The sequence below is a fragment of the Chiroxiphia lanceolata genome, chromosome 11, assembly GCF_009829145.1.
Source record: "Chiroxiphia lanceolata isolate bChiLan1 chromosome 11, bChiLan1.pri, whole genome shotgun sequence".
Taxonomy (NCBI): domain Eukaryota; kingdom Metazoa; phylum Chordata; class Aves; order Passeriformes; family Pipridae; genus Chiroxiphia; species Chiroxiphia lanceolata.
The window spans coordinates 13,576,373-13,603,263 of record NC_045647.1 but is presented as its reverse complement, the minus strand read 5'-3'; the positions used below and the strand labels follow the sequence as shown (position 1 = coordinate 13,603,263).

The 26,891-nt window shown below is 36.4% G+C and overlaps 1 protein-coding gene across 9 annotated transcripts in view; it reads right to left on the bottom strand.

Moving 5' to 3' along the window:
* Positions 1-26,891, bottom strand: part of ERC2 (ELKS/RAB6-interacting/CAST family member 2) — a 430,377-nt gene that overhangs the window by 56,427 nt on the left and 347,059 nt on the right. For 8 of the 9 annotated variants that reach the window (XR_004359172.1, XR_004359173.1, XR_004359174.1 and 5 more), the window contains one exon: positions 2,407-2,597. The exons of the other annotated variant lie outside the window; for it this stretch is intronic. The gene's annotated coding sequence lies outside the window, so the exon portion shown is untranslated. The remainder of the gene's footprint in view (positions 1-2,406; positions 2,598-26,891) is intronic. 9 annotated transcript variants of the gene reach the window in all.

The following is a 26,891-nucleotide window of genomic DNA, read 5'->3' as shown; positions in this document are numbered from 1 at the left end:
CGCTCTACAGAATTGCCTGAACAGCATTAAAACATTTAAAGCAATTTCACTTTTTAAAGCTTCAAAACACACTGTGTTTGTCTATGGTTCATAACTGTCAATGCACTTTTGAACCACAAATTCTTCCTGTCATCTTGTTTAATTACAACACATTCTTTAAAACTTAACTTACATTTGAAAAACAGATTCATAAAAATCTCTCAGTTCTACATTCAAAGGAGCTGTTAAATTAAAATAAACTAATTACAAGCCTAAAAATATGGGAATTCAAAATGGGTCATGAGGAGAATTTAGGCACGTCTAGCCAAAATGGTGATCCTGAAGGCCCTTACCTCATCCTGGAGATGTCTATTCTCTAAAGACAATACAATTTTTGATGGCAAGATGGGCCAGACCCAGCAGCTGCATCTCTGTGATGGCCAGAGTTTACTGGCCTGGCCAGGGCAGAGCATCTCACTGCTCAGCTTATGTTTAAGCCTGACAGGGAGCTAGGAATGAAACCTACCCCTGCACAGATGATCTGGAGTTTGATCCACCAGGTGCTCTCAAAGCCAGCCTAAGCCAGCCTAATAAACACCAACCAGGTGGCATTTCCTACAGAATTCTTCAGGTGCTATTTCTTTCTAAAACGGTACATGAACAGTCATTCACAGTCTAGCAGCAGCACTACCCATCCCAGGACCCAAATCCCCAGGTCCCTTTCCTTCTTTGGTCTAGGACTCAGAGCAGTGTCTTTTAGTGGAATGTTCCAGTTAGTTGGCTGCAGGCTGTGGTAAATGCTGGGACAAAGGTAGGGATATATCAATGTTCTCCTATTGAAGTTCTATCACTGTACAGAAAATAATTCAAGATTCAGTGGGCCAGAGAAAGAACACAAGAGGGAGCAAGAGTCTGTAGCCTAGTGATCTGGGGACTCAGCTGGGAAAAGGAGTTCTGGGTTCTGGCCTTTGCTCCATAGAAGGTTCATGCAATTTATCTAACAGCCTTTCCAGAATGTAAGTCTTAGCTTGAATGTGGCCATGTTTTCCTTCCTGATTCAAGTCTATAAATAACCTTTTGTATAATCACATTTTATCAATTTGAATATTGCAAACATCAACATATCTATTGCATGCTTTTAATGCTAAATTTTAAATAGAGAACATCATTAAAACTGAAATTGGCCAAAAACCTGAAAGCTTATTTCATATTCATTTTCCTTTATAAGTACATAGAATACAAGAACTTACTTGTGATCAGGTTAAACATACTATCAAAATGCAAATACGTGTTTTTACCTGTGTCAATAATGGTGCTTTGAATCACTGCATTGGAATTAGTTTTTTCACCTCATCTTTCTCAGGATGCGGTAAGATCTTCAAAAAGTTGCAATAATAGTAATAGCCTTCTAACATCTTTATTCTTCTCAGTTTCTGATTCTCACTTAATGGTATTTTCATTTGCTGGTTCTCATTCCCTAGCACAACACTGCAATGTCATGCAGGCGACTTTAAATCCAAGCAGGGTTACCCTGAAATTCCCACTCCAACAATTTCATGGACATATTTCTGGTTTTGCTAAACATTCTTTTCATAATAGCTTCATTTTGGGCCTAAGCCTACATAACAGGGTCCCTTTAAATAATATTCCATGCCTTGAAAAATATTACAAAAACTGTTATATCAAGGCAAGTTATGCAACAGCTCTCCATGGTTTTAGCATATTTACTCTGTCACGCCATATGTGAGACTGCAGCCTCCACAACAAAACCTTTACACACTGAAGTCATTATCTCTGTGAAGTCTGCAACTGGCATTTAAAACTTATTGATGGCCTGGGTATTGGTGGCTCAGTAGGCAGCACTCTTGCCGGAGGCCCAGGAGGTCAGAGGTTCACATTCTGCTCAAAGAACAAGTTGGACATATTCCAGGTTTGTGTGTGGGCTGTGCTAGACTCCTAAAGGGGCAGTCCTTAGGACAGCAAGCAAAACCTTGGCTTTTTGGGGATATCAAAGTCCTCTTGGAAATGGAAGAGGAAGAGTAAAAAGTGAGTTTAACCAGTGAACGGAACTGAGTGCATCTGCTGGGGGCCTGGATTTAGCTGTGTGCTAAACACGGAATGCTACAACTACAGTACACTGAACAGTTTGAAACAAGCCATTTTAGTCCCTGTGGCCAGCATATGTTCAAGAGAGAGGTACAGACTGCCAGGCATGTTCAGTATTAGCTACCTTCCTTAACAGCAGAGCGACTTTGGATTCACACCACAGAACTGTGACAAATGCACACGCAGTTTAAACAAAAATGCTTTAACACTGGTAAGACTTTAGAGCATACTATATAATTACTGAAAAAAAAAAATCTTCAGCCAAATATCCAAGTCAATACTAGCAACATACATAGAGAATAATATAAATCGAGATTCAACCTGCTCTGGTGTTAAACTTTGATACTTGAATATCCCAGATGTCTCCCTCCTCCTCTTCTTCTTTATAGACAGGTAAAGATGGATCTCTTGAAGGAACTGGGGATCACACTCTAGGCAAAGGTTGGACAGGTGATCAATGTACAGCATGAGATTTTGCCGTGGCTATGTGCCTCCAACAGTGACTGGATCATCTGGTTTAGAAAAACAATTCAAAATTGTAATATTTTCTAAAGCACTTGTTAGGTAAAAACTAGCACAAGGAAGAACAAGTTATTTTTATAACATGGAATATGTCAGAGAACTTCTTCCCATAAAGTTATATTTAATTTCAAAAAATCATTAATTTCTTATTTAATATCTAGTTCATTAACTTTCAATTCCTTAGAAGTCAGACTTTGGAGGATTTTACCCCATTTCCATTGGCAGAATGTCTTCAATAGTTACTGATGAGATATGAAGTTATAAGTTTCAATTTCTTTGTTTTGGCATCTAACACCAGTCTACGAAGTGCCAAGGCCAGGCCTGGCCCATAACTTAAATAGGCTTTGGAGCAAGCCAGTATTTATTAGCCAAATGGGATTCTCCTCTGTAGTGCACTTCAGGGAGGTAAGCACAGAGGTTAATGTTTGTTAATGAAGATACATCTCCCAGCACTCCCTTCATTGTCAACAGAACTAAAGAGCATTTTCTGAAGGACCGTTCAGAGAACCTAAAGTGATACTTTTTCTTCTAACATGTAGGAACACCATCTTTTATCTACCTATCTTTCACATTGTGTCCTTTTTTTTTTTTTACCATCATGCAAAAACAAATACTGCCCTCCTGCACGGAAATATCCATTAGTATAATGGACCTTTAGGTTTCAGCTTGGTGAAATCAACCTGTATTTAAGCAACAGCGTTTACACACAGTAAAAGAGACAATGAATTACAAGCATTGTGACATCTTTAGGCTATCACACAATAGCTATATATAATCAATGAGCTGCTTAAACAAAACAAGATATTGATGGCATTCAGAAACAGAGGAACGCATAACATAATCCCGGTACAAATTTTCAAAGAATTATGAGCTCATTTTGTCACTAAAATATGAAAAGAAGCTGTTTCAAGGAATGAAGGATGTCCTCTTAACCTGCTACAACAAATTTGTTTGTTTTTTTCTCTTCTTGGTAAGAAAGCAATTAGGGTTTTTTCCAATAAAAATATCCTTCTCCATATATAAACACTCTTGGTAATCATGTAATTACCTTACCCAATCAGATTAAATTGCTGTCAGTTGAGTTCCCACTGTTGATTAACTTTTGTGTACTCTAAACCTAAATGAAGTCTTTGGTAAAGTCACTTAGTCATTTACAAAGGTGTCTCTATGATTCCAAAAAGTGTAACAGCAATATATTATTTGTTATAATCATCAAATATCCAAGGTCAAGGATAGATCACAGTGGACCCTTTTTTTAAAACGCCAAGAAACACAGAATTAAACTATGTTGCTTATTTTTGTGTTTCTTGCCATGACTTCTAAATGTAATAGTAACCTTTGACCCCCCCACATTAAACACCATAATTATGTAATTAAAACTAATTATGCAATTTAACATACATATTTTTGTCCTACAACAGGCAGGTCAATTACCTCACTCATTGACCTTGGAAGCTTTCACAGTTTAAACAAAACAATGAGGCTTTCAATTAATTTTAAAGTACAAACAGAGAAGGAGCAGCAGAACCACAAGTCTTCACACTGATACTGCATAGATGGATCACTTACAAACCTCTTCATCTTGTATTAGAATAAATCCCTCGATAAAAGTTTTTAAGTGTCTTTCTTATATGTTGCCATCATTAAAAATGTTAACACAAATCATATATACATATTCCTTGCTAAATGCAAGAAAGGAGGTCATATAATACATTTTCTTTGTCCCATTTCTTTCTTCATTATGGTTTCCTCTGCCTCTTCCTACACCTTACTACCTCTCTCCCTGTTTCACCTTCACTTTCTGAAGCCTTTTTCCTTTTCCTGCTGTAGCTGTTGTCTTTTCCAGCTTCCTCTTCCATCCCTAACCCCATCCATGGGATGGTGTTTCTCATCAGGTCTTGGCACAGTGGCTCCTGCCGATGACGATCCAGCACCTTGAGGGAACTTTAGATGACAGAACTCCAAAAAACATTCTGAATTTTCCAGTATGGGAAGTTTTGTACAAGTGAGAGACATTTTGTGAAGTTGTTGAAATATGTTTCACCTTCATGATGTCTTTTTTCTTTTTATACACTTAGGGTTATATATACTGCACTGAAGATTTTTTTTAAACTGTACAACAAAGACTCAAGCAGTATTAGAGTGTGTCCAAGGAACAGACAACACATATAGATATAGATATATAGACAGATGTGTGTGTATATATATATATATATATATATATATACACACCAATCAAGCTTTAAGTTGTTTTCTCTAAACCTTGTTTTATGTGGGGATCAGAAAATAGCTGCTGGAAAAATACAAATGCAAATCTTTGCTGACTTCTTGAAAGTATGGCAAAAATACCTACAGTGCACTTTGTGCTTTGGTGTCATTTCTAACACCATTTTTGGAGTCCTTTCAGTTCTCTGCTTTAATTAGGCCTGACTTGCACAAGGAGCTTGAAAAGATTTCAGTAAACCCTTGACATAATGGAAACAAGTAGCACTGAACTCTGAATGAGGAGTTACAACAGGAAAGAAACAACTTAAGGTGGTAGCAGGCCTTATTGCAACATTAAACCTCAAATTGGATCTGATTTATACAAAGTAAGCCAATATATTGAAATAGTGCCCCAAACTTCTGGACAACAGTTTGAAGGAAAATAATTTAGTGCATGTGTAGAAATTCTGTCCAAGGGAGCGGAGGAGATTATTCCTTATGTTCTCATTTAACAAAAAGGTTCCTTCTGTTTTGAACGGAACATTAAAATTCTAATTCAGCTCATAGAGCATCCCAAACAGAGCAGCAAAAGAATCTGTGAAGGAGCCCAAATATGGTGCTATTGAAACGGAGTGGATTAGAGGAATTGGGATAGAATCCTACAAGTGGCTAAATAGCAGCAGGAGGTCAGCTTCACAAACAGCAGGATGCTGTTCTTGCCAGACGTGAGTGACATAATACAGGCAAAACAATCAAGATTTCAGCTGATAAATGTATGCCTTAGGAAAAGGCCTTGCTGAAGAAATCTCATAAGCAACACACATTGAGGTAAATTCTGTAGGCCTAATTTACACTGAAGACCATTTTGTCTTATACGAACACGTCACGTTAATCGTGTAGAACAGAATTATTTCTAACATAGAGACAATAATTTTAAGAGCCTAAATGCAGGAAACATGGTAGTATTTGCTTAATGATTCAGTAAACAGATAAAGCAAAGAACTTTCATAGTTGGACACAGCTTCAATTCTGCCCTGAGCAATGCTATGTATATTACGTTAAATATACATAAAAATATTAGTTCCAAATATATATCCAGGATATCCAGAATGAGTAACAGAATCCATGTAACCCCATTAGTTATTCATAAATTCCATATAGCAGCAGTATTAGACAAATGTCAAGGTTGTAAACAGTTGCATTTGTAGAGACATATTGAGATATTAAAGATGATCAATATATGCTTTCAATTTCTAAATTCGATGGGATTTTATTAAATCAGACTTTAATTCTGACTATATATTTTTCACTCATACTATTTTCAAAATATCTGTTAAAAGGCTGAGATTCCACTTATTTTCCATCTTATGTTATGAGCAATTAGAAGAAAATTTATTTAATTGCTTTTTAGCTGGGGAAGTGCAAAATACTGTGCGTAAAACGTTCATGTCTTCCCCATATTCTTCTCTGTCCTCCATAAAATATCCTTTCAGACTAAATACTTTAGTAAGTTTGAAATAAATTATAATTCTGAGGTCAGATTTCAGCCTGGAGTAGAGGTCACACTTCTCCTACACTCTCAGAACATTGTGAAATAAGAATTGCTGAGTGGTGCAGTGACTGCTGGAGGCCTGGTAGAGAGCTAGAGAACACTGGAGCACACCTCAGGTCCCTTCACACAGTACCCCTTCTCCTGTGGTGGGGCAGTCTCCCAGCATAGGTTGCTTAAGCAACCTCCACAGCATAGATTTTATACATTGCAAATAGTATCTCAGCATTTAATATTGCCCCTGACGGATTTCCCAACCCCTTCCCTCCCCCATGAATTCATCAAATCTTTTTTTAAATCAGTAAAAACTTTGGCACTCACGGCATCATGTAGCAAGAAGCTCCATAGGAGAATTGCAGTTTGCAGGAAGAAATAGCCCATCCTCCTTCCACCCCTCCATGGTGGGTTTTTTTATACTCCCCGGCGGCTAATTTTATTTGATACTCAGACTAATCACAACACGAAGAATAGTGAGTAGCTGTTTGGAATTCACTTTGTCATCAGGGATGGCTTTATACTTTCTGGAACCTCACAGGCATTTGTTTATACTTCATCACTTCTCCAGATATCAACCATCCAGCTGACTGTTTTCATTCAGAAATCAGTTTAAAAGGCAGTTGTGCCTTCACAAACATGAGGTACAGAGAGATTAAGGAAGCAGGACAGAAAAAAGACCAACCAGAAGCCCAAAGGCACACAGTTTCCCTGCCATGGCTTGGGCAACCACATAAGAACATTTGCAGCAGACACCTGAGGGCATGGTATTCCCTGGCCTTTCTCCAGGCATGACCAGAAGCTCACCTTTAATCTGACCACAAAGTGGACATTTCACATCACACGACTGTGTGAGGGACCATGCCAGATGACGTCTGTATTTTGACAATTTGGTGGACATGTAAATAGATTTAGGGTCATTTCTGCTGGAGAAAGACCAGATTACAGAGCAGATCAAGTTTTTGCTATCTAGCTCCAGTCTACAGATCTTGCAACAAGTTGCCCATCTGTGATCTTAACTTTTATGATTTCTGGAAATCTTTCATAAAAAAGGTACAATCAGGAATTTGGAATGATGGATAGACAGCCATGGCATTCAGCAGCTCCTGCTCTAGCCCCCTGCTCAGCTGAAAAACAACAAGGCAATGCTGCTTTTCTATTACCTGCAGCGTTGTGCTGTTATTGAAATCTGCAGTCATCTTGTTCTCATCACCACAGGGAGTGTGACTTATTTACATGTACGGATGTGCTGCACATTTATAGCATGTTTGGTACAGAGCAGAGCAGCTCTGTAAAAGCTGATTAAGACATTGTGCTGAACTAAAAATTGAATGCTTTGTGAATATCTGTGTTTTGGCCTTTCCCCAAACGTCTCCCCCCCACAAGCGAGAGAGGACAGCTGGAGGAGACGAAGTTTCTGTACACAAGAGTCTTTTTTTCTTTCCTTTTGAAGGTAATACTTGCCTGTTATTACATTTACATAAAGGACCTTTATTCTTTCCCATATATAGTAAATTGCACTCCCGCATGTGAACGTTGTGCAGCCATTTCCCCCCAAATACAAAACAGAGTTATCCTCACTGTCATTCAAGCTTTTTTTTCCCTCCTATTACAAAGAATTGATGCAAATCTATTTTTGTTTGGCCTGGTTTATGCTGACAGCAATTAATTCTAAAGCCTCAGCATAAAGACATACAAGAATCACATATGTTTTTAATCTACAAGCAAGTTATCCAATTATTTTAGGTAAACTTTATGATCACAACCATTCTTACCAACTCTGATATGATAGACTATTTTCTTCTTAATGGCTTAAGACTAATATACACTGCTATGGGGAATATACTCTTCAACATTCCTCATGTTTTACCTCCTGATCTTGAAACAATAATATAGTCAATGAGCACATTTTGTTTATACTTGTTAGTAAAAAGACACTAAAAGCATGCTGGGAAATAATATTCCATGCCTTAGGACTCAAACAAGTTCTCTTTATAAATAGAGCTTGTGTAAATCACAGACAAAGTTGACAAATTTCATGGATTAGTCATGGTGAAAATATCAGATTTCATGGTTTAAAACAGATTAACAGGAAAATCATATTAGAATCCTGATTACCTAAATTCTGCACCTTGCTGAAGAATGAAATTAAAAATACTGATAATTCCAGAGTCCATTCACTTAATTACACTTACACTGAGTTGCATACAGAGGGTAACTATTCCTCATCAACCAAGCGCCTGGTGAACCTCTGAAATCTATATTTATCTACATTAGAATGAGAACATCACAAGTTGCAGAGATCACAGTATATTGAAGCTATTTCAATGCATTATTCCATCAAATTATGCTAGTGTGACATTATTTTGTCATGTTACAGAAAAACAATTAACTAAAGGAAGAAACTGCTTTGAAATTAAAGCTGCTATTTTCACAGTTATTTATATTTGGTGCATCTAATTAAAAATTAGGGAAATTATCTCCTAAAGAAGTTTCACTTTAACAGAACATCTCATTATTCTTGGAAAAATATAAAAATCACACCAGTGAAAAACAACATTTGGAGTTAAGAGAAACTATCAGTTTTCACATAAAACTTCATGGCTTTTAAGTCGTTCATGATGATGTAATTTAAAGTGAGGCCTTATTTAAAATAGGGGTTACACAGAACCATGTGATTCAAAGAGACTTGTTGACTATATAACGATTTGGCTTGATGCCTACACGCCTTCTCCTCAGCTGTATAGACCACTTGTCATCCTTGCATATGAAGACAGCCAATTTGTCAGACATTTGCTTTAATTCTTTTCCTTTGTCTTCTTTACAATAACTTTCATATCCATCCTGGTCATCAATATCATATATCTGACTGGAGGATGGAAATTCATTTGTGTTTCCGTCTTATTTTCTTTGCATGCAATCCTCCTGGGTCTTATAGGATGTACTTAATAAGAACCACATTACTCTGCTAAAGGAAGTCCTTGAGCAGACTTTGAGAAGGAGTATGGCAAATTAGTTTCAGAACGTGGAAGGTCAGGTCGGAAATAAAAAGCTGCAGTTATCTGCAGTATTTTCTGCAGTTCAGCAAGTAAGAAAAAGAGGTCTAACTTTCAAGGAAGGATTTGTTTGATGTCTTCCCTTTAGAAAGCTGGACCAGTTTATGCGTAAACAAAAATTGTTGGACATTAGCTGAAACTAATTAAAATTAGCTTTTAGATAAATTCACTTTTGTAATAAAGGAGCAATCACACTTATCTTCCAAGTGCACTGAAATGTATTTTTTCCACAAATAAAATATTATTTGCAACAAATTCTATACCATTCAAATATTGAAATTTAAATGTGTGTTTGAGTTTGAACATAAATAGCCCTTCAGATGCTTAGAAATGCCAGGTTTATAGCTGTCCTTGCAACCTTAATTCTGCCCCCTGCTGTCTATAAATTATGACCATTTCTAACTAATGATCACACATTTTTCACTCCAGGGTCTGTGTCACTCTGTTCACAGGACAAATGTTCCTTGCAGAGTGCAGTTGCTTTCAATACTACCAAAGTTTTAAAATGCTGTTTTTGCTAAGCATCTCCCTGAAACTTGCCCGGGCTTCTCTGTGCTGCTCATCACCATATACAGATTTCTCTAGAACACTAACAAACTGCTTTCAGCATTTTCTTTGTGATTTGAGAAGAGCATTATTAGCTGTGTGAGAAAAGATGGTGCACAGATACTGGGCACAGTTTCAAAAGTCTTTGTTGCAGATGTCTTGGTCATTTGCTCTAATGCATTAGGCTCACTTGTGTAAAGTTCTTTGGATTTTATAGTCCTGTTCAATTTTTAAACAGTTGTATAGACTTCAATATGTTACATTTGACACATTTCTAGAGGTAATATTGTACATTTTATTTTGCTCACTTTGTAGACGTGAAAAAATTACTTTTTTCCTGGCAGCCCAGAAAACTGTTAGAGCTGCCCTAAAACTCAGAACCACTGCTGGTGCTTGAGGTTTGCTCCTGAGGACCAGATACTTTAACTACCACGGTAGCAGAGTTTTCATTGCTCTGAAGTTGCTGAGAGTGCTCTCTACATCTCAGACAGATCAGGACTGAACTAACAGAAGTTCACACAATCACTATATTTTGGTCTACACAATTTTTTAGCACATAAGACATCTGAACCAAGAGAATGGATAGAGCTAAGTTAACCAATAACAGAACTGCTTGTCTCTCCCCCAGTCACTGTTCCATTTAATATGCAACTCAAGAATAAATTTAGTATAATAGGAAGCAAGCATGGAATAGCAGTGAGGTGCTACAGAAAAGGCAGTAAATGGCTGTATAACTGAAAAGTGCTGTAACATTTACCCAAAAGGGCACCAAAATAAAAACTATATGAGCTACTTTGAATCTGGCACTTTCTAACCTCCAAACTTTACATTTACACTTCAGTACCCATTTAATGAAGCCATTTTGTTGACTTGCAATATCTATTTGCTGTATTAAAAGACAAAAGTTACAGACAACTTTAATGATGGCTTGTGAGAAGCAGAAGCAAAGCTTGAGCTGCTAAGAGAGACAGTTGAAATACAGGTATACACCACTTAAAATGAACCTGGTTTTATTGGGGATCACTTCAACTTCTAATGTGCACAGAAAGAAATGCTGCTAACATACACCTGAGCAAATGAAGGCATTTTGGTTTGCTTTGTTTATTGTTAAGGTACACTGGAACATAAACCCATCACTTAGTCTCTGAACAAAATCTGAGTGCCCTCTGGAGCTGCCATGCAAAATAAAACATAGTTAAAAATAGGGCTTTGATTCTTTAAACGTGCCAGCTTTCCTTCCCTACTTTGAAATGGATCTGATCAAAAAATCAAATGGACTTCCAAGGAGCCTTTTTGTTGATGTCACAGTCAGGTGACTTGGAGAGGTTTGAGCACTGCATATGGTCAGGTCAAAAATGTCAGATCTACTCTTTGTTTTCACCATCTGGTTCTCCATCCCACACATAGACCTCAATGGGTTTCTCATTCTAACATCAGTCAATTAAAATCAGCTACAAAATTTAAGTAAATAAATTTTTTCATAGAAGCAATGAATGAATCGTTAAGAGACAATAATAGTCTCAGGTCAATCAAAAACTTTCCTTTTCTACTGACAGTGAAATGAGAAAAACTCCCATGGTATTTTCTTTACAATTCTAAGCAAACAAACAAAAAAGCCATGAAAAAACCAAATTAAAACCAAAATACATTTGGACTAAATTTGGTCAAAACTTTGTCATAACAATCTGTCCCCCTCTTCTTCTCCTATACTGAAAGAAATAAGTAATTCATGTTTGTAAAGTGTTTTAATGACCTCAGATGAAAATTACAGAAATGCAAAGCAGGTATGATTGTTGTTATGATGATGAAAATGTCTCATTCTACTCACTATGTTCATTGCCTTCAGTAACACAGTGGGTAGCCTGTTATTACTAAAGGAATAAACTTTTTCATCAAACACTCTTTATAAAAATATTTCCCTGGAAATGTAACACAGCATGCAGCAAGACTACTACAATTTTCCATCAACTATGAGTACATGCAGCGTAGGTACTGTTTTTAGATAATTTCACTTGAGCTTTTTGGCAATAGTCCCTCTCAAGGAAACCTACATTAACCAGAAATTTAGAGTCTGTTATCCCCAGGCCAGCTTCATTGGAATTTTTAATATGGCACTGTCTATTCAACAGTTGTGTGTAAAATGCCAATAAACTGGCCAGAAAAGAGCTGAAGGGCTAATTGCCTTTTAACTCCACTGTGATGATAAAGTCACGTAGAAAGAAAGGAAAAACTCCCACTGCTTTAACAAGTTTATCTGACTGCCACTTTAACATTCTCTGTCTGCATGCACTTTAGTGCATTCACCAATAAAAGGATAAAAGCAGTCAAAATCCTGTACCCTCAATAACTAAGAAAGTCCAGATTCAAAACGTCTGCTCTGCTGGAATCAGCCCATTAGGACAGCAAGCTTGTTGCCTGGTACTTGATTTCAACTATACAGTATGTATCAAGGAAAAATTTCCTTTTGATGCAAAAGATTATAAATCCTTAGGAAACTGGAGGGAGAGAAGAAAAGGAAGGATGCCATTTTGAAATAATAATAAGAAGCAGAAACTGCTTCTCAGAGATGAAGGGTGAAATAGTGCCAATCAAGTCAGTGTTGAAATTCCCATTGACCTTAAAAGGTCAAGGATTTAAACTCAAAATAAAACACAATAGAGGAAAATATAGCATAATGCTATATATCTTTAATGCTGGATAAACATATAATTTTCACTTATTCTCTGTTCCTTCAATTATGTTTTATTATTTTCTTCAATACTTCCCCTTTCAAAAATCCAGTTTTATGAACACAATTTATTTCACCTGAACGAGATTTTTCTACCTAACTCTGCCTTTCTGCACTTTTTGCATACTGCTAATTCTTCTTAATCCATAATTAAAAGTAGGCAGCCAGTAATGTCACTGGGGAAGTCAGTACTACAGACAAATGGTTTATTTTCCATTGCCAGCTGATTGATAACCCTTCTTGTCATACTTGATTCCACAAAATAAGAGGGCTTTTAAAAGACATTTCATGGAATGAAAGGAGGAATTAGTGGTCATTTAATTTTTTTGCTAAACATGTATTTTCACTTCGACCAGAGAAGGAACACAATGAGCTCTAATACTGAATTGACCTGTTCCACTTAATAAAATAAAAGCAGCAGTAGAGGCATTGTGATTGCCAGCTGCAAACCACTGAGTGTTGTTTTTCTATTAAAAATCTCTTCCATGTTTTTCTTATTGTAACCTGGAAAGAGTACAAAATCCGAAATCCAATGGAATTTCTATAGAAAAGAATACTGTTAACACTGAAAGTTCCTTAAGTACTCACCCAAGCAAATGTTATATCATATTACAGCGAAATTTAAAAGCAGAAGTTCAAACTAAAAATGAAGTGTCCTTCAAACCAGACTCATGTGCATCAGAGCCTATGCATTAATGTACTTATTTCCATACAGCTTTGCATTTCCCTTCTCCATCACTTGGTAATTTGTTCCAGATTTTGTTATTTCTTTCACATTTGAAGGTACATTGTTCCACGTTTGAGTGATGAAAGACTGAACCGGATGGAAGTACAGTGAAATGTTAGAGGGAGAATGAAAACAAAAATGAAGTTAAATTTTCAATTTATAAGGTAGTAACAAAACTAAAGAAAATATAGTGCTCAGGGAGACATAGAAATGTCATGTTCACAGTACAAAATAAACAACTTAGCTATCCTTCCAAATTTAAAATGCCAATACCTTAGGGAAGCAATGAATTTATTGCTAACAATACACTACTTTTAGGTTGTCACTGCAGTTCAGGGGCATTCTTAAAGCTTAGATCTTTCTTACTAGATTAGAAGGCAGAGTAAACTAAAAGATCAAGCTAATCTAGGATAAACTTCTTTTCCACAGTTCAAAGGCATTGGCCTTTCCACAGGTTCAATTGCAGGTTCCTTTGAAGATGTGCCCTAAAGTTCATTAAAGAAATTTCACTGACTTGAACTGATTTCAACATTAAAAAGATAATGTGAGAGCTTCATTGCCAGAAAGAACATGACAGACTGACTTTGAAGCCTTTTTTAGGTGGTATTAGATTATTTTTTTTATTCTTCCACTAAAAGCCTTCTTTATTTAAACAGATCTTCACGTTTAAATCCTTAAGAATACTTTAAAAATTAAATGAAAACTCCCCTTGGAAACACAGATTTTTAAAAATCCAGTAAAAAAAAAATAATCACAATTTAATTCTTTCTATAGAATCCAAACTCACCATCACTGATTTTTCTGCCCCTCAGTGACTGTCCTTAACAGTACTTCCAGGTGGTATTACTGCTTATGCAGAATCTAATCTGTGCATAGAGCTTTGAAAAGAATTCTAGTGGCACGAACAACTGCAGGACTTAACAATATAAGATTTAGACAGATTTAAATAGCCTTTGTCTTAATAACAGGTGCTCCAGACTCTGGGAAGAAGAACACATTGCTTAAGATTTCCTCAACCTCTGTTGAAATCCAGAGAGACATATCTGCTGATTATAACTCCAGAGTTATACTCGGTTGTTAAGACAAACATTTGGTTTCCTACACTAGGATAAGTGCTTATCTCCTTATTCAGAAAAAAAGAATACTACAAACATACTTTCAAGACTTGTTATGAAATAGCTTGCAATGCATTACAATTATATACCTCTTTTAGTACATAATTCTGCACGGATGACATGAAAATAACTAACACACAGATAATTCCCCAAATCAAGGGCAAGTATATCAGCATCAGTTTTCTGAATAACCAGGTACTCTCTTTCTAGCAAGACAAGCTGTGGTTCCTGGTTACTACAGACTTCAGACTTCTGCACCAGACTCACAAAACAGTTTTCTTGAATTTCATTCCATTTCATGTTTACTCTAAATACTAACTTACTGACAAGATCCCGTCAAATAAAAAAATCCATCATGGAGTCTGACAACTATTATTTTGTAAACACTGCTGATGCATGGACCTTGTCTCCTTGGACAATAAATTCTACATATTTAGATAAACCAAATACTTCCATTGCCTCAAAAAACTCCCTACAGGACAAGTCAAATATTCTGGCAGTACTCTATTCCACCTTTAAGTTTTTCTACCTTGAACCTTTATGAGAAAATCCTAAACAGAGAACTGTCATATGTACCAAGGTTCAATTGCAACACATCATCCTCAGCTTTCTGATTTATCCTTTGTTACTGTTTCTCTTCACAAAAGAACACAGCTCTCTCATTTACCCTATTTTATTTTATTTACTTTGCTTTTTTGAGTTCAAGATTTTATCTTGTAGATGAAAAAAAAAAGTGACAGAACTACTTATCAATGTTGAGACACTTAGGCATTGTAGTAAAAGTTTTCGGGCTCTGTAGCTCACTTAAGGAAGCTGTCATAGCAGAATAATGCAATTGATTACAAAATAATCATTAAAAATATTACAAGCTGACTGGTACAGGTATACACATTGAGAAGCAAACACTGAAATTCATATTACAGCTTTTGTTACTTAGCAAATCTCTTGCTGCATATTTAACCTCTTGCAGGGATGAAAAAGCAAATATTTTATTGATTGAAAAGATATTGAGAAGTTGATCTTTCTGTCACCCACCTTAATGTTAAACCACATAACATGATTAAAGCCTAGACACCCATCACATTTTTTTATCTTGCATAAAATCTACTTTATGTGTATTCTGCACACGGCAAAAACTGCTTGGGTATAACAACATTATCAGCTTACAAGATGAAACAAGCAAAGCGTGCAAAGTTGCAGGATTGAGGTTATCTGTTCAGCTGGAATTTTGCACCTTATTAGGTGTTAGTTATGACACAGTCCTTAACGCTGCATATTTTGTTTCTCCCCAGGACTCCTGCCCCAGTCAGTACACAGAGGGAATGCCAGGCCCTCACCCACGACCAGCTGGCCAGGATGTTTGATACATCTGATCTTCAAGCTGCTTGACTGAACGCTGTTCAAAAACTAACTGATGTCAAAACAAAACAATTCCTTCATTCAGGCTTTTCTAGGGCATCCTTTATTATGACATTACTGCCTTTATTTACCTATCAGCACCCACTACGTGGTCGACTTGCAGTTATCCTCATCCCTCTGGACTCTCTTCCCCCACCATCAGGGATTTTGCTCAGCCAGTTCTAATATTCCCTCCATCTTCCATTCATTCTTCTCTGTGTACTCCACCCTGCCCTCCAATCTCCATCTCACAACCCCCTTCTGCAGAGTTTAGCAGTCCCCATTCCTATCCTTGCCTCCTGAGCCACAAACCATTCCCACCTGTGTGCACAGGCACCTCAGCTCTATCCTACCCCACATCTGACTTGCCCTTTCTTTTCTTTTGAGGTGCATTACCTAAGAATCTCACGGATTCTCATGGTTACATCTCCTAATGTAACCAAATTTAACATTTTCTTGGAAAACGAAAAGCACGTCCATTAAATGAATACCATTCAACTGCTGAAACTCAGGAGACCATCTTGAAGAAAATGGATCAGTAAATCTTTTCAAACAAGTTGTCACTCGTATTGTTTACTACCTTGTTGGTTTTTTTTTTTTTTCCTATATTCTCTGTGCTGGAAATAGCTGAGACTTTTCAGCTAAACACCTGGAACCATTTGTGCAGAGTATAAACTCTTCAGACAGATACTCACTTGGCAAGTGCCCCAAGTAATTTTATAAAATTATCAGCTAAAAGAAAAGATTTCTTTATGAGAAAAGTCAGACAACCTCTATAAGCAGGTCTGTAAACTGGGAATATATAATGCAGATAAATAAACCCCATACTACTGCTTTATTGTAATGACTTATTTAATTTCTTTCCTTTTGCTGTCAGAAAGGAAACTCTGAAGTCCTGCAATTTGCAATTATAAAATAAAAAGATGTGGAAAATCTTGGTTGATAATTATGTTAAAGTAGCTGTAAAACTCTATTAAAACCTCAGCAGAACAACTTAATAAATATTGTAAAAGTTCTTAATAAAAATTGCATTAATATAACTTTATGTTAATTTTTATTTTTCACACATTGATATACATTTTCATATATTTATATAATTTTGATGTCCTTATTAAGAATAATAGGAAGAAAAAATTACTGTATGCATATATTCAATAGAAGAAAAAGGGATATATAACATTTTCAAGCTACCATATTGACAGCTGATTAAATACATTTAAATCTATCATAATAATTTTTCTTTTTTTTTCTTTTAAAATTTTGTAAAATATTAGTGTTCACAATGAAATTAGGGGCACAATTAGTCATAAACCAGGTCAACACTAATAGAAAAATACCAAATAACTTATGTACAGGTCTTCATAATTCAGTTTCTCAAAATGAAATATAATTGCTTCTCCTTACAAGTTACTTTGGGAAGTTTAAATTTATTAAAAAGAGAACACATTAGCAGCACCAATTAACACCAGATATTATGATTAAAGATACAATCAAAGGCCTCTCAGAGGAACATAATGCATAAACTGTATACATAAAACCTAAAAAGAATAGGCTGCTTGAACAACACCCTTATGCTTGGGTAGAGAAGGTAAAACTGACTTTTATGGTTTGATGTAAAAGGTAATGGTTGACTTTTAGTCGGCATTGACGGATTGTAGATCACACCTTCAAACCCAGCTGGAGGAGTTCCAGTTTTCATAGGTGTGATATCACTATCAGTAGTGCTACCACAGTCAAATAATTGACCAGTGACATCACACTCAAATTGTAAGATTTTATTTTGAGGCCACGGGCTGCCACGTGTTTAATACTACAGTGTGCCATGAGGGCCCTTAAAACATTTCCTTTTCATTTTTTTTTCTTCTGTTAGCTGGATTATTAACTGTATTAGCAGTATTTCCTACTCTGCATATAGGAAATACCTGATCATACCAGTAATACCTTGTCTAACTGTAAAAAAAAACTAAAAGGAAACTATCCACTATCCTACACTCCATAAATACATCAGGCTCTCAGGCACATAAAAGTGAGACCCTGTGATCCCTGGTTAATACCAGATAGGTCTCTGTTAGAGTAGTTTGGCTCCTTCTACATACACCCCACCATTAAAATTTGACTCAAATTAATCCTGCCTAAAATTAAAGTAATGATCACTTGCTATTATTTACTTATTCAATGTTAATTTTTACTATAGGAGGAGAAAAGCAACCAAGTAGGAGAAATGACAGTAATAACAGACATTTGAAATATAAATATTTGTCAGTTATCAACATATAATTATAACATTAAAATATAAGGTACTTTAAAATGAGATTTATTTGCTGACCAAAAAAATGGTTGTCTATAATGTCTGTTGAACTCAGCAAAGCTATCACCTTATTTTTTAGGGCAAAGATCATTCATAGAAACACAAACACATTTTATCTTCCTTGGGCTTCTGGGAATGACTGTTCTTTTGCTAAGATACTGTATATTTTATTTTATGGGAAGCTATGAAAATTCAACCTCATTAAATTAATGCCTCACATAAAATTCAAAATTGTCGGTTCCCAAGGAGGATGGTGCATGGAGGATAACTTGGTTAGCATATTGCATTTCCCTTAACTTCTAGCCTGTTAATTTCTGCAGCTGAATTCAATTTTTGTAAAGTGTTTAAGCATAAGACATTTACTTCAAGAATCTCTTTGCTATATATGTTAAGCTATATTTAGAATTGTAAAGAACTTTTCCTCTTAGAGGAACATGGAGAACTACATACATCTGAAAACATTTTTATTTATTAAAATTTAGTCATCTCATTTTTGTCTTTTTGTACCACAAACAGATGCAGAAATGTATAATATTCAGTGTAGACATGTCTAAAAATGAAAGGCAACAGAGTATAAGCCAGAGTCAAATTCTTTCCCAGCATTAATTCCACCCTTTTTTCCTCCACCATGCATTCTTGCCCCTTCTACAACAGTCCTTGAAGTTTAGCAGCTTGAAATCATATGTCTGTCTGTTAAGCTGGTAGGTATGTGGAAACAAAGTTTTTAGGAGACCCATAAAATCAAACAAGATCAGACTAAATTATCTGCTGCTGATCTGCACTGATACATTACTGCTAGTCACTAAACCAGTCACTTTAGGTCCTCAAAAAAATTCAAGGGCAATGAACCATAATATATAACTTCATTGAAAGCTAGTTAAGCACATTATCAGACAGAAAAAGCATTTTTGACCCCCTTTGTTATCAACTTGGAAAATAGTAACAGTGATAATTACCTCCCCAGCACTGGTAGACAACAACTGAAATATTACAGCATGAAAGGCCTTTCATTCCACCAACTGATCCCCTACTGACTAGGAATGCATTCAAGTATTTTTTAATTCTGGAATAGAAATTATGCTACAAAACCTGTGCAGAGGTCTACCTGAAGAAAAGAAGGCTGCACTTCAATCACTTTCTCCACAGTCATGCCTGTGCACATACCTTATCCTATTCGCCAAGTATGGGAGATCAGATCAAAATGTGGCTGTTGGGCTTTCACCACTGCTCCTGCTTTTCCTTTTGGAAGTCAGGATATCAGACACTGCCTTATTTACCTCCCACTGTAAAGCTGTAACCGGGCAATGGTGTTTTCTCCTCACTCCTCTGCTCTTTCTCCTGTATCACGGTTTTCTCTTAGGTTTATAACTTTTAAGACAAAAAAAGGACTGCAGCAGTCATTTAAACATAGTGTTCCAAAACTTTCAGATCATCTGCTAATTCTAACAGAAATTAGAACTACACACAACTGTAGGATTAATCACAACTCCCTTATATTTGGTATTAAAAGCTGTGAAAGGTGTGTAAAGACTAAATATTGAGTATGCAATTGTGCATGAGCTTCCAAAGAAAAATTTTGATCCTGGAGGACAAAAACGTGCAGGTGGTGAGCAAGTTCAATTGACCCTATTTTATAATAAAATTCTTTATATTTCTCCAGGTCCTTTGTGTATAATTACCCTCATGCTTAAAGCCATGAGGAAGCAACTGATAAAGCCAAAGTCCCTCCATGACATCGTGTATAATATGCCTTCGAGGGATTCCTTCAACACATCCAGAATTTTTTGTTTAGCTAGAACAATATGCCCTAAATGAAGGTTTCAGAATGACAGAATCCACAGCAAATTTTTTGATGTTTGATTCTCTTGCCTGACACAAATGTCTCTCTTATCTGCCCTGTTAATTTTTTTGGTGTGAAATACATGCTGCAATTAGTTCCATCACAGATTGCCAGTCATGCCAAGTAGTTATTTGCAATTTTCAGTCCCATGGCTTCTGAGTACATCTTCCCCTGTTTTCCTCTACTGACATGACTAGTAGTTTTGTATGATTTATACTCTTCCTTCACTCATTAGACTCCTTTTAATTCTGCTTCCTGTAAGAGTGTATTTCTAATTTCCTCTTTCTCTGTTCCTGCTCTCACTTTGCAAAATATCACTGGGAAAGTGGCTTCCTTTGTTATAAATTTGTTCTTGTCCTCCATTTTAATAGCCTTACTTTGTTAAAATTATTCCTATTAGCCATGACTCATTCAAGACATTGTTCAAGTTGACCTCCCAGCATATTCTCACTGTCTCTGCTCTAAAAGGTCTTGACAACTTACTCAGCTTGTCCCATACGGTCAATAAGTTAACTGCAAAAAGTAAAGATGGAAACAAATATTATTTTTAAAAATGTTATCCATATTCAGATGTGGGCCAAAAGGGGTAACAGAATATCTAAGTGAGAAAAGCTGAGAGAGCATGTCACCATAAAAATAGAATCTTCTAGATTATATTCATTTATTCAGAACTAATAAAAATATTGCTTCTTTTATCTGCTGTTTGACCTATACACTTACTGAGAAGAGGTAAAAAATAAACCAAAGAAACACAAGTATCATCCTTTCTTTCTTTTTTTTCTAATGAGACCAAATAAGACAAAATGGAACCATCAAAAATTATTTCAAATAGAAGTAGATCCCAACTTACTCCCTAGTTTCTGGCTGCTGTGTGTCAAATGACCAGAATACACACATGAGGAAACAACTTGAAGAGTTAAGAACAAAATGGAATAAAAGTATGGATGTCTGACTGATGTGATGAAATACCAGAAATTATTAAATACATTAAATCTTTGCTTGCTATTAACAGGTCAATAGTAAACTATAGCAATGCTCATAATACACTGAAGATACTTATTATACAGTAAAGTACAAAAAGGTCACTGGCATGTCCTGGTTATGTATGGATCTCTGGCTTATGATTTGATGATGACAGTTTATAGGTTAAAGGTGATAATTTTGAACCACACTACTAATTATGAATCTTGCAAGCCAGCATCTCCTAATACTGAAATATCCACCCTTGATAGTAATATCTTTAGGGACTCAATTTAATTACTAACATTTGAAAAATATTTTGGCTCTAACAAAATAAAACTTCTTTATTGTTGTTCCAACAGATATATCCTCAAAGACTCCAAAACTTTGGCTGTGAGAATAAGCATCTTTTAAGTCTTTGATTCTTTGAATACTTATCTTCTCTGAGTACATCAAGGAAAATAAGCAAATAAATAAATAACCCAACTTTGAACTGCTATGCCTAAGACCTTTAACTAGAAAACAACAATACCTGACTGAGGTACATTACAGTAAGAATCCAAATTTCATATGTACAGTACCACGGAGATGCTTATAAAAGGAAAATGAGAGCCCTATACACAACAATATTGTATGTTTTAATTCCCTCTAAACACAAGATGCATCTTATAAGTCAATATCATGCATGTTAGATGCACATCATCATTTTTTCATCTTTTGATTGGCTTGGAATATTTTTTTTTCTCTTTATAAACACAGGGTGAAAGGAAAAGCAAGAATCACAGGTTGGTTTACAAAGCAAATGCTCAGCTAAGATCTCTTGAACACTTTCAGGCACTAGCATTCTCAATCACTTGTACTCTTGCCATGCCTGGTTAGCTCCCTCTATTCTCAGAGCCATTATCAGCAGTTATGAGGCAGGCACAGCAATGAAAAAAAATAAAAAATTCCACTCCTAAATTCTGGAAGCTTTTCCCACATCAAATACTTTGTGGGAGACATCACTACAGGAGGCACAAAACAATCCAGGACTAAACAACATGCTCACATTAATAGTTCTGCTATGACTACACAGTACATACTTGGAGTGCACACAACAAAGCCAAGGAACACTCATTAAGTTGTGGATCTGAACTGAGTTCAGCCTCTTGCTTCAATAGACCTTTCCTGTCTCCACACTTTTCACTGAGCAGTTACCTTCACTGAGAGGAACTATTCACCCTGCCTGTAAAAATGACAGCTATGATTATGGTATTCCTCTGACATTTCAAAAATTAGTGCTCCTTCTAAGGTCTATTAGATAAGGACCGACATCTTCTGTTGTGAGCAAACATTTAGTGTGCCTACAACACAGAAACTAAAGATCTTCTTCCTATAAACAAGAAAAGCAAAGAAACTATCTTTCAGAGGCAAGCAGCCTAAACAGTAAAACTACATATCACTCCTAGTGATTTATACTTCTAGAAATAATACTACTTCTACAAAAAAAATACTACTACTAGTACAAAAAAAAAAGTGAAGTATATTGGGTAATTATGGCTTTTGGAAGAGACATTCACATTAAGTATGTCTTTGCCTCATGCAGTCAAAAGTAATAATTGAAACTTTCTAAGGAAGGTGGGAAATAACCCACTTCAGAGCAAGAGAATGCAGTGGCTGTAAAGGTGTAAAGCTGTAAAGGCTGTAAAGCTTTCCCAGCTTTCCAAAGCCTGTCACAATCCCAACAAAATGCCCCCTCTGAAAGGTCTGCACAAGAATGTCTAAGAACTGCTATTTTATAGAATTGCTTTCAATGAACTTCCTCGAGTGCACATTTCCCGCTTTGTGACATGTCCTGCAATTTAGTGAAAGTGAAAATTCAAAATCACACAGATCATAACATTCAGAATTAGTGATTTCCATTACAATTGTACCTATTATCCATTCAAGGACTTTTGTCCAGAATTTTCCCAACTTAGGATAAAATTATAAAGAAACAAATAAAGGTGAGATGATACAACCCTGATTTGAATATTTATCAGCTTTGCTCATCCCTTGTCCCTCTTTTGTCCAACAGTTATCCTTTAAGGATAATTATTAGTGATTCAAAGGGAGACATGGTGTTGATTTTATAGATTTGTACATAGTTTCACCTCATCTGGAGGAAACACAAGAGAAAGTGCAAAGTTGTTGGAGAAACAAGACTATATAAGCAATAAAGGTTGGATATCCTGATGCAGCCAAGGGGGGAATGACATTGTGCCCTGGAATACTGGATTTAAATGTAGGGAGTCAAATTGATATTGAAGATGTGAAACCCAAACTGAGACAAGCCTAATATATTCCATTTTATTACATGCTTTTCTGACCACCTCAAAGACTAAGTTTACTGACCAACTTTCATCCTCCAAACTGAGACTTTATTTTTTCTATTGCATTAATAACAGATTTTCTACAGAAAGCAAGCAAATATGAAGATAGAAAAGAAGGAATGTTCCTTGAGAACAAAACTACAGCAATATTTTGATGCACAATGAATTCCTAAAGACCCAAAGACTACCATTTAGAAATCTAATTAGGTTAAAAATGTTGCTATAAGATATTCATGACACATTTTGTACTAACTTTACCAGATTCTCGGGGCCAAAGCTGATATGCTCATAGCATAAAAATAGAGAGCTCTACATATGTAACACAACTGTAATACATATCTTCAGGCATGTCAGCATCAAGTTTTTTAAAGGGTTCAAGAGCTTCCTATGAAAACTTGCCACACAAGTTAATAAAAGGTGCTTGGGCAATATATTCCCAAGGCTGACAATCCTGAATATTGCTGTACATTTCAGACAGTGGACCTAGGAAAGTTTTCTTACTTCAAAATATGCAAAAAATGCAAATGTGCATATTGGACAAAAGGAGAGATACGGTGTTTTGAGTGCACAGATGTGACAGAGGAGCAGAAAAACTAACACAGGATCAACATAGAGGAGAAATTAAAGCACAGCTCGAGAAACTCTGATGCTGTGACCTAATAAGTCACGTGGACTGAATGCTGACAAAACCAGGCCAGGACAGCAAGTAGCTACAACACTTTCTCTTAAGCTCAGGAAAAAGCCAAGTTGTGTATATTAGAATACAGATATATAGGTCTGTAACAAAGACAGTTCACTAATAATTGTCTCTGTTCCTAGAATAAGTGCACCAGGTCTCAAAAAAGTTAAAAGTGGCAAGTTTGTCATTGCATTAAACAGGTTGGATATTCATAGCATCTCACCTTGGTGGAGATGGAAGAGCCATTGATATTGGAAGCAATTAGATCACCCATTAAAAGTTCAAGTAATAGGAGAACATACCTTTGAAGAACAAGAGCAGCTGTATGTACTGCTGTGAAACCTTACATGCACATCTGGGCAACACTTGCTTCATACAAAAAGACATTTTATTTGTACTTCATGCAAAATATATTTTATTACAAATTATTTACCTACTTTAGGAGGGGTGTTAATTCAATTCTTATTTTGATTAAAAAAATAATAAAGTGACTTAGAGCTGGAGTCATCCAGCATTCATTTAAAGTTACACAGTTTGGTTTTGGTAACATTTTTAAATGCATAGTTTTTCCCTTGTACAAATGCACATGCAAGCTGCTCCCAAACACGTGCCAGTAACTATATCTGCCAAGTCTCATGTGCTAAACACAAAATTCATTCTTTTGGCCTCATCTCATGCTCTCCTGCTGCAAGATCTCATGCATTTACAGCATGGTGCTGTTTCCTCTCTCCAAATCCATACCCTAAAATGCTGCACACGACTGACAGGATGATCAGCCATGTGCATCCAGTGTGACTTGGATGGCAGTGGGGAAGTGACAAGGGCAAGTCATGCAGCTGAAAAAGCAGGGGGCCTGCATGTCTTTGTCATGGGAGCAAACACCCATCTCCCTCACTCACACAGCTCACATGTTGGGATTCCAATAAACTGAGAGGGCTGGAGCGCGTAGGAGGGATTGACATGTGGAAAATCAAATATGGAGGGGAAACACTTCTTTTATGATGCACAAAACCCATTGGTGTGGTCAACACATGGAATGTAGCCAGATGCTCATTACAGCAATGCTATTGACATTGCTACAATTAAGGTAAGAGTCACTGTTTCCACTGTAAACTCCTGTTTGCAAGACCTTATAAATTGGCCGTAAAACTTCACTTCAGGCAGAACCTTAACACACAAGGTCTCAGCATTAAAGTATGTTTCACATATATTAAAAAAATGGTGTGCCTTTCAGATTACAAGGTAGCTCAAAACAGGTTTCCCATTCTTGTTCTAGTATTCTCTGCACTCAGAAAAACCTTTGTGTCTACTGAGCAGAATGATGGAATTTTCCATTCTAATTACAATTTTCCATAGTTGGTAGCAGTTTCATTTCTTATTTTACTATCGCGTTAATAAGCTAAGTCATTAGCTTTGGAAAACTGGTTATCATCTTTTGAAACAGTATTTTTAATTCACAACACCTCCTATATATTCATTTAACATAATCAAAATACAGCTCCATATAATAAAGCACCTTGGTTGAAAAGGATGCATTATAGTTTTTAGTCTATTTTCCTCACATAAACACCCTCCCCTAATGTAAAACAAATTCAACTAGCTAATACAGTCTGTTATCCTTTGTCCCTGAAGTAAGACGGGAAAAATTTCCTTGGATTTCAACAGAAGCAGATCCAAGTTTTCAAAATACGTGGGTGCATTAACACTATAATTACTTCTTATTTATAGAGTGCTGACAGTAGGCTCAGTGCTGTACAAACAAAAGAAGACATGGTCCCTGCCCCTTGGGGCTTACAATCTGAAAACACAACAATTGAGGCACATAAAACATCAAGTGGTGATACAGTCCACAGTGGAACACTGACGTGTTTGTTTTCCCATAAATAAATCGCTTTTTGGGGATAGAGAGAAAAGGGGTAGATAGTCTCCTTTGATTTGCTCTTTAAGAGAGGATTTGAAAGAGTTTATATTCCTAGCACCCTGTCTTCCAAGTTCCCCATCAAATATGACTGCGAGAAAAATAATACATAATATATAAGGACTTAGTAGATGCTATTAGAGAAAAAAATAAAGTTGACATTCTCTTCAGAAGGAGCTCAAATGCTACTGTATGTCTGCATGGAAGAGCACACATCATCCTATTTCTCCACAGAATGTAACTGTCTTTATACACACACATGACTGCATAACTCACTTTTAACTAACTAATGGTTAGCACTCTGACTGGAGATAGCAGGGTAGGACACTTCATTTTTCAGGAGAGACTTTGTGTTTGTGAAACTGGGATTGAGATGTACAAAACCATTGCCCCTTCTTGTTAAAGAACAAATGCAGCCAGGTTTTCTAAAGCTCAGGAGGGACACTGGCCTAACTGCTCTAAGATAGGGCCCACTTCAGCAGCCCTCCAGGAGACACAGAGCATTTTATTCCATTCCCTCCTAGGCACTTTGCCAGTGACGTTCCCAGCGGACATGGAGTCAGACTCACCCTATCCTACAGAGCAAGTTCTTGTTTTAGAACAGGAGTTTTATACTTAATTTAATCAGACCAGCTATAATTCAAACATTAAAGTGAGGCCAGCCACTTCTTTCTCCTAATTTCACCCCTTCTGGTTAGCAACATCTCTACAGCGTGCCCCGTACGTCTTCCTACTGCCAAATTAAGTGAGGAAAAATGTTGAAAACAGGAAGACATTTTGGCACATGCAACACAATCCCAACTAAAGTGCTAATGTTAATGCTTTTGAAGCACTCCCCAACTGTGTATATGACGAAATCCAGTCAAAACTTTGTGAGAGCTAGATCCTGCCTCTTGAAAGCTCCACAGTG